The sequence below is a fragment of the Lissotriton vulgaris genome, unplaced genomic scaffold, assembly GCF_964263255.1.
Source record: "Lissotriton vulgaris unplaced genomic scaffold, aLisVul1.2 SCAFFOLD_6750, whole genome shotgun sequence".
In the NCBI taxonomy this organism is placed as follows: domain Eukaryota; kingdom Metazoa; phylum Chordata; class Amphibia; order Caudata; family Salamandridae; genus Lissotriton; species Lissotriton vulgaris.
In genome coordinates, this window is record NW_028241925.1 from 40,294 (window position 1) to 50,000 (window position 9,707).

Sequence of the window (9,707 nt, forward strand, 5' to 3'; positions counted from 1 at the left end):
TTTCAGGATTACACATCCCTTCTTCTCGGGCTGCCACAAACCAAACACCTGATCCTCACATTGCGTTAGAATTTAGCTTTATTTATCACCATTACTACCCTCTGGTGGGCGCATGCTCAGTGCAGTTGATTAGTGCATGCTGGAAAACAAAGTTCATAATGCGAGCGTTTGTTCATCACTTCTGGTAAGTTCAAGTGTTTATTTGCAATATTTTAGGCTTACTTTCATTCATTAGTAGGTTCCGGATCATTAGGCAGGTTAAATCAGCATATGAGGCTCTGTGCTGAAAAACGTCTTGATCAGTGCATGACGACAGCCTCACTTGCTGGAATCTGTGTTTCTCCTCCAGTCAGTGATGGTGCTCCTCCTCACGGCCAGGCTGCAGTGCAGTTATTTTTTATTCCAAAGTGCCCTGAAGCTTTTCGGAGGTCACTCGACCGAGCCTCCCCATACGGCTTCCAAATGCAACCTGCTTAAATGCTCCTTTTCATTTTTTAAAAGGCCAATGCGTTTCAGGATTACACATCCCTTCTTCTCGGGCTGCCACAAACCAAACACCTGATCCTCGCATTGTGTTTGAATTTAGCTTTATTTATCACCATACTACCCTCTGGCATTTAAGCAGGTTGCACTTGGAAGCCGTATGGGGAGGCTCGGTCGAGTGACCTCCGAAAAGCTTCAGGGCACTTTGGAATACAATATATATATATATATATCAACAAATGTCCTGAACCTTCGTAACCTCCGTTCCCGCAGTCAGGTACAGACCTCAAAAAACGTGGTCCAAGTAGTAGATTTTCAGTGCATAAATCTTTTATTTCAGTGTAGCCAGATATATGTATGACGTTTTACTTTCACGCACATAGTACACGTGATCAAGGCTGCGGATGCAGTTGAAACGCGTTGTGGTGGAATTAACCTAGTTGCAGACTAACTTGGATTGTGGATTGTCTTGTGTGGATATATATATGTCACTGACCATGTCATGAATGATGTAATATGTGACATCATCAGCAGTGGATTGCGGGTGCGCGATATATAGTTAGTGCAACTAACTATATATGCGAATTTCATTTGGTTTTGTAAATGCTAATCCCTAACTATATATGGTCTATAACCTTTTGGTTTTTTCAGTGAATATATATATATATGTTATGTTATGTTATGTTAATAACATTTATTAGGCGCAACAGCTGCCCCAGCGAAGGGGCGTCCTGGCGCCAATATATATATATATATATATATATATTAGCAGAACAACTCAGCAGAACTCCACGGAGTATCCACAGCACAGAGAATGTCCACAGCACGGCAGTTTTCCTTCAAGGTAATTTTATTTTTATTTTCCTTCTCTCACACCATGTGCAACACAAAAGGACGGTCGACGCGTTTCGGCTGATGCCTTCAACTGGACCACCTATATATGTTTATGTATAGGAGTATGAACATTTTTATCAGGCTTGCATTTCCTGTGACTGCTGTTTTAAGAATGTACAGATTAATGCGTTATTTGCACAAAATTTGTCAGTATTTGAATCTGTTATTATCTATTTATGGATTATCTATGTACTGTATGAGGCGCGTTGCACACATTACAAAATGGTATTTAAAACCAGCATGAATTTATGTGTGCAAAACATGACAAAAACGCAAATATACCATTGTCATTGCTGTATAAAAACAGGCGGAGAGTCTGTTTTCAGTATTTTTGTTGCACTGTCACTTTAAATGTTAGAGGAAACACAAGTACGTCATGTGATCAAGGCCTCTAGGGGCTGAAACGCATCATGGGGGAATAGCACTGAACGGAATAAACCTGCTTGCACGAAGAAAAACTGGTGTCCGTTCCATTTCTGACTCAGTATTATGAAGTTGTGAAGATTTGGTATGGATGTTGGGCCGAGGCAGCTTTCTCTGACGTAACGGACCCCGTCTTGAGCAGGGCTGTGAGGTGGAAAGCTGATGCCGGTGAGATTCCGGAAGTGAGAAGACTCTGGGAAGAGAAAGCCACACAGCCCCCCCACCGGAGCAACGACTACGAGTGGTGAGAAGCAGTGGAACCCGGGTCGGAGGACGTGGGATTCCAAGGTGGACGCACAAGGTACGAGTTGTCCATCAGTGTCGGGTGAGAGGTGTGCGGGGCAAAGAACAACACAGCGGAACTGTTGTTTGTGCCGATTATTTAAAGTGCTCAGTGTGGACGCCGAGGTACTACGCGGAAGAGAGGAGGCCGCTGACAAAATGTTTTTGGAAGTAGCAAGCGCATGCACTGATACCTTAAGGGAGTCATTAGGATCTCAGGCGGATCGCCTCTGCCCGCATGGCGGTGGCGATCTGCCCGACATCCATCCCTGCCCACCACCCATTTCCCCCGCCACATTACTATGGCTGGGGGACCACGGCAGATGGAAAGACCGTCTGCCGCTTTTCTGCCTGGTCGACAAGTCGACCGGGCAGAAAAGAGTTTAATATGGTGGTGGTGTCTGCTAGACACCGCTATCCATATTATAATGGGGCGGACACATGCCTTTCCGTGGCGGCAACGGCATGCGGGAATCTCTTGCAGGGGCTCGTTGCGGGCCCCCAGGGACTCAGGACGTGGGGGGTGCACATGGGGGATACCTATGGTACCCCCCTCCATTTTATTATACAAGGTGGCAGGCACCGCGCGGTGCCTGTCACGTTGTGCATTGAAATGCATGACATGCATTTTTAGCATTGCGGTGGGATGTGCCCACCACTGTGGTGGGCTCATCCTAATGGCCCCCACGGGACCCCCGCCTTAATGGCAGGCGGTCCCTTTTCACGTCGGGATTGTGGGTGGACTTTAATGTGTCCCTAAGTCCCAGCGATAGCAGCGGCACTCCAAACCTAAGGGAATTGTATATAAAACTATTGAAGCTCATGCGCTCGGAGAGGGCGAAGTGGTGGGAGCACCAATCCCTTTCCAAATATTTGGAGGTGGGTAGGGTCCCTTGATCCGGGCTATGACAACTTAAATCCCAACATGCTCTGGGATTAGGGAGAATGCAATTTGGAATCATCAAAGAGATTAATGAAGATTCTAATCGATTATGCAGAAATTGATAGAACGGACCTGTACACCCAAATTGACCAACTGAATGTAACAATACGTTTCACAGAAGGCAGTGAGGCGAATACCAAATTGAGAGAAGATATGATTGCACGCCTTAAAAAAGATGAAGATATCATAAAGAAGCGTAAAACTTATACGTTTTGACGTGACAAAAATGACTGTTACCAATGTCAGATTTTCACATTTGCACGCAAATATGATGCGGCCAAATCTAGTTATAAGAGGAATGACAATCAAAAGGAAGGAGAAGCAATGGCAGGTCCCAGTAGTTGATTACCAGCAGCAAATTCAGTCTCCGACCTAGGTTCGTCCGTTGAAACAGAATCAGAAACAGAAAGTACTCCAAGGGGGCTGAGCGTAGTTTGCGTAGCGCCACTACGCACACTACGCAGAATTTGGGGGAAAAAATTGCGGAAAACGGGGGCGCGTCCTGAGGGTCTGTTGTGCTCCTGCCCAACCCACACACTGCAGGAACAAGGATCAGTCCAGTCCACTTCCCCGACTCACCAGCCACTCACTGAATGATACAATGAGGAAGCTGCTGACCCAGAAAAGAGGGTGGAAATCAACAGGTCACCAAACCTTCCACCCTGGGAACGTGCTGTACAAGATACACCCACCTCCTTCTTCTGCACCTGCATACAAAGGGAAACACAAAACATGCCCTATGATAATTTCTCAGTCCCCACTCCTACCTCTGAGCATATGACCATAATCCAATTATTACCAATTCACATACACTTACCAAAAGCGGGAGCAGGCTTCGCTTCAAGGAGTAATCAGTCAAAAGGAACTCCTACCCAAGATAACCTCTCTCAGGTGACTGATGTGCAAGACTATACGTCTTGTAAGGGTGTTTGGAACAAAATTAGGGATTTACAAGGGAAAAAACACACCTATTCTTCAGGCATGAAAAACCCCTGTTTTATGTGACCTCGGGATAGGGGGGGGTAAAATACTCCTCAGACGCGTTGTCTATTCCGCTCCTTAATGCTCAAAACAGAGGAAAAACCCAGCCGGGTTTCCTCGCGGAATGGACGATAACGTCACTTCCGCCTACAACGAGGCGGACAGGTCGCGCTTCGAAAACAAGACGCGCGAATCACCGGATCAGTCACTGCGTCTCCGTGTCAGGAGAGCGGTAATCACAAACAGGAGCCCCTGAATGCCGGCAAAAATCGCCCAACGCGGACAGGGAAAAACACAATAAAAAGGGGCGGGAGGGGCGGGAAGGATTTCTAAAGGACCCAACTAAAGATAGGAAACTCACGAATAAAAGGGGCGGGCAGGAACGGGGGGGTTTACAAGAAACAAGGCACCAGAACCGGGAACTGAGCAAGGAAGGGGATGAAAAAAGGCTAAGAAAAAAGGGGAATTTCCAAGTCTCTGCACGAGCCCGTGCAAAGACTGCTGCAATTAACAGGAAAGCCTGGAGCCAGGATACAGGAACCCACAGATAGCAATAACAAGCATAGACATAAGGGTAGGACTCCTTTTTATGCTACTGGTGTGTCATGTGATGGTATTGGACATGGTCAACAAAAGAGGACTGGGGACCTAATCCTAACAGTACCCCCCCCGACAATCCTCCCCACAGGTCGTGGTTTACGGGGATGCTGCCTATGGAACAATCTCACCAGCCGAGGCGCATGTACCCCTCCAGCCGGCTCCCATGTCCTATCCTCCGGGGCATACCCCTTCCAATCTACCAGGTAATACAACCTACCCCTCCTTCGTCTGGAATCAAGAATGGCCTGAACCTCAAACTCCTCTTCGCCGTCCACTAATACGGGGGCAGGAGGAGGTAGGACCTGATCTGATGGGATAAAGGGCTTCAGCAAAGAAGTGTGGAACACCGGGTGGATCTTATAGTCTGATGGTAATAACAACTTCATTGCCACAGGGTTGATAACCTGAACCACTGGGAAAGGGCCTACATACCGGGGCTGTAGTTTACGAGAACCCTGTAGTCTCAAATTACGTGACACCAACCACACTTGATCGCCCACTTTATACCCAGGGGCTGGAACTCTATGTCGATTTGCCTGCACCTTCATAGCTGCCTTGGCTTCCTGCAAGCTGCTCCTTGCCACTTCCCAGATGTCTCCCAACCGTTTACCTACTTCATCAATGGCTGGCATGTGCCCAGTGGGTTGAATGGCTAGGGCTCTAGGATGAAATCCCATAGAGCAAAAGAAAGGTGTCATGCCCAAGGCCGAGTGTATACTGTTATTATAAGCGAATTCCGCTATGGGCAATGCCCTCACCCAATCACACGAAAGGGACGTAGTCAAGCATCTCAAAAACTGTTCCATTGTCTGGTTGGTGCGTTCTGTCTGCCCATCTGACTGGGGATGGTACGCAGACGACAAACGTATGTCCATCTTTAGCACCAGACAGAGCTCCTTCCAGAAATGAGACACAAATTGCGCCCCCCTGTCTGATATGACTGCTGTGGGTAACCCGTGCAACCGTACTATCGAAACCAAGAACTCCCATGCCATTTCCTTTGCTGTGGGAATGTTTCGAAGTGGTATGAAGTGAGCCATTTTGGTAAACAAGTCTACGACCACTAAGATAGCAGTAAAACCGGAAACCAAGGGAAGATCCGTGACAAAATCCATGCTGATGGTGTGCCAAGGGGAAGGGGGTACTGCCAACGCCTGTAACAGACCCGAGGGCTCACTGTGTGAGGGTTTATTGATGGCACATACAGGGCAAGCTGTCACGTATTTATGGATATCCTGGGCCAGCGTATCCCACCAAAACCACCTCAAACACAACTCCTTTGTCTTCCCAATACCTGGGTGCGCAACTAAAGAGGATGAATGACACCATTCCACCACCTTTTGTCTCAACTCAGGAGGAACGAACAACCTATCCCCCTGATATAACATCCCCTCTCTAACCACCACCTGAGACAATTGTAACCAAGGGGCCAAATCCATATTGCGCAACAGATCTTTAATCTTCGAAGCAAATTCTTCCACCGAAGCTACTCCCACAATCCTCCTACTATCCAGCATAGGCCTGTTTTCCTTCCCTGCTTTCACTTCCTCCGGATCAACATGAATCCGGGACAAGGCGTCTGATTTAATCTGCTGAGCGGCAGGTCTGTAGGTGATAATGAAATCGTATTCATTAAAAAACAAGACCCATCGCATTTGTCTGGGTGTCAAGGCCCTGGCTGATCTAAAGAACTCTAGATTCTTGTGATCTGTGTAGATCGTGATGGTATGCCGGGCCCCCCACAGATAATGACGCCATTCTTCGAATGACAATTTCACCGCCAGTAGTTCCCTCTCTGCTACTGTATAGTTACGTTCGGCCGGTAACAATGTTTTTGAGAAATAAGCGATAGGGTGCATATCTCCCGTGCCCCCCTCCCTCTGGGACAAAACACCACCTACTGCACTTGCGGAAGCATCCGTTTCCACAAAGAAGGGAAACGCCGGATCTGGATGAGCCAGTACTGGAGCGGTCGTAAAGGTCTCCAACAGTAACCGAAAAGCATCCTGAGCCTCCGGGGACCACACAAACGAAACCCCCTTTCTCAACAGGCGGGTCATTGGTGCCACAATATCTGAAAAGTGAGAGATAAAGCGCCGGTAGAAATTGGCGAACCCTAAAAGTACCTGTATGTGCTTCACCGTAGTAGGCACTGGCCAGGATAATATAGCCTGTATCTTTTTAGGATCCATTCGTATCCCTTCAGCGGATATGAGGAAACCCAAAAACTCCACCTCTTTAGCATCAAAATGACACTTTTCAAGTTTGGCATAAAGCCGATGTTCCCGCAATTTCTGCAGCACTTGTTGGACATGAGCATGATGATCTGCTCCGGTCTCTGAGAAGATAAGGATGTCATCCAAGTAAACTATTACTGTTTTATCCAGATGTTCGCTCAGGACCTCGTTTATGAAATACTGGAACGCCGCCGGCGCGTTACACAAGCCGAACGGCATCACACAGTATTCGAATAACCCATGTTTCGTTTTGAAGGCCGTCTTCCACTCATCACCGGGCCGCACCCTGATCAGATGATATGCTCCACGCAAGTCTAATTTAGAGAACACCGTGGCCTTGCGGAGCTGATCCAGCAACACGGGGATGAGCGGAAGAGGGTACCGGTTCTTAATAGTGGCCTTATTTAATGTCCGATAGTCCACACAGGCCCTCAGAGTGCCTTCCTTCTTAGGGATGAAAAAGATTGCTGAAGAGACAGGCGAGGAAGAAGGACGGATAAAACCTAGCTCCAACATCTCATCCAGATATTCTTTAAGGTGTCTTTCCTCTGGTTCAGACAGAGCATAAACTCTACTACAAGGTAAAGGAACCCCCTCCACTAGGTCTATCCTACAGTCAAAAGACCGATGTGGTGGCAGACTCTGAGCACGACCCTTGTCAAACACATCGGCGTATTCCACATACTGTTTTGGAACCCCGTTCTCTTCCGTGGCCGCACAATACAAGGGAGGAACCTTCTCACTGGCCTCGTTATAGCAATGTTTCAAACAATAATGTGAATCAAGCGTGACAAGCCGTTGTACCCAATCAATCCTGGGATTGTGTTCTTGGAGCCAAGGCACCCCTAGTACCAAGCCAAAGGAAGGCGCATCTATCAGATCGAAAACCACGCACTCAGAATGACCATTGTCACATAACAACCGCAGCGGCATAGTTTGTCTAGTAATACACCCTGACGACAACTCAGTCCCGTCTATCGCACGTACCGGCTCTGGCTGTTTCTTATACTGGCAAGGCACACCTAGTTTCTCTGCTAGGGAGATGTCAATGAAATTGCCAGTGGCCCCCGAATCCAACAACACAGAAACAGTCACCCTTTGATACTCTGCCAATAGCAGCTGTGCCGAGATCACAAAATGTCTGGGCGCCATATCCACAGCCCCCAACACCTCATTATGATCTGTTCTATGCACCGTTAGGGGCAGCCTTTCCACCTTTACATATGCCACCTTTTTACCATAGCCTGCTCCAGACGGTTTAACGGGACACTCTCTTGCAAAATGACCTCCTTGTCCACAATAGAGACATAAGTTCTTATCTCTCCTTCTCTTTCTTTCCTCAGGAGTAAGGGGCCCCCTGACACCTCCTATTTCCATTGGTTCGGGTTTTACTTCCCCGGGTTGTTGTTTCACTTCGGGCTTTATGAAGCTCCCTCGGGAAACCTGGAACCGACCCCGATCCCCGCGCCGCTCTGATAGCCTATGATTCAATTTAACCACCAAGTCTATAAAAGCTGCGCACTCTTCCGGGGGATCCACTACTTGTGACACTACATCCTTCAGATCATCATTAAGACCCTGATAGAATAAAGACGTCCGCTTATCGGCAGGCCAATGTGTCTCTGCAATCAATCGATTAAACGACGCTATATATGCCAGCAGATCCTGTCGACCCTGTCGTAGTTTCAGTAATTCTGAGTCGCTAGCTTGCATGAAAGCGTGTTTGGCAAACAACCCTCTCATCAACTCTTTGAATGCATTGTAATCCCTCAACACCTGATCATTTCCTTCCACTAAGGGGATAGCCCACTGGGCAGCAGTACCAGCCAGATATGAAAGAGTAAAGGCTACCTTTGCAGCATCATCAGGAAACGCACCAGGCCTACACATAAAGTGTAACTGACACTGGTTCATGAACATCCCATATTTCCCACTGTCCCCATAGAACCGTTCAGGTGGGGCCAGTGGAACAGGGACAGGGGAGTTTACGGTGATCGCCACAGGCGTGCTTCCTCCAGGATTGCTCTGTCCAGCCCCCCCATACTGAAAAGTCGCCGGATGTATAACGGGATTTTGAGCTCGGGGTTGTGCCTGTGCCTGCGCCCTTACCGCAACCAGCTCTTGTCTCAACCCTACGTTCTCCTGTCTCAATTCCTGCACTTGCGCCTGTAACGCCGCTAGGGCCCCCATTATATCATTCATGGAGGGTGCTTCCGCCCCAGCCATGGCCCCTCCTCCTTCTACGTCCATCCAAGTTCGGGCAGTGTAGTATAACGTGGGCTTGTTATTCTGTTGTGCTCCTGCCCAACCCACACACTGCAGGAACGAGGATCAGTCCAGTCCACTTCCCCGACTCACCAGCCACTCACTGAATGATACAATGAGGAAGCTGCTGACCCAGAAAAGAGGGTGGAAATCAACAGGTCACCAAACCTTCCACCCTGGGAACGTGCTGTACAAGATACACCCACCTCCTTCTTCTGCACCTGCATACAAAGGGAAACACAAAACATGCCCTATGATAATTTCTCAGTCCCCACTCCTACCTCTGAGCATATGACCATAATCCAATTATTACCAATTCACATACACTTACCAAAAGCGGGAGCAGGCTTCGCTTCAAGGAGTAATCAGTCAAAAGGAACTCCTACCCAAGATAACCTCTCTCAGGTGACTGATGTGCAAGACTATACGTCTTGTAAGGGTATTTGGAACAAAATTAGGGATTTACAAGGGAAAAAACACACCTATTCTTCAGGCATGAAAAACCCCTGTTTTATGTGACCTCGGGATAGGGGGGGGTAAAATACTCCTCAGACGCGTTGTCTATTCTGCTCCTTAATGCTCAAAACAGCGGAAAAACC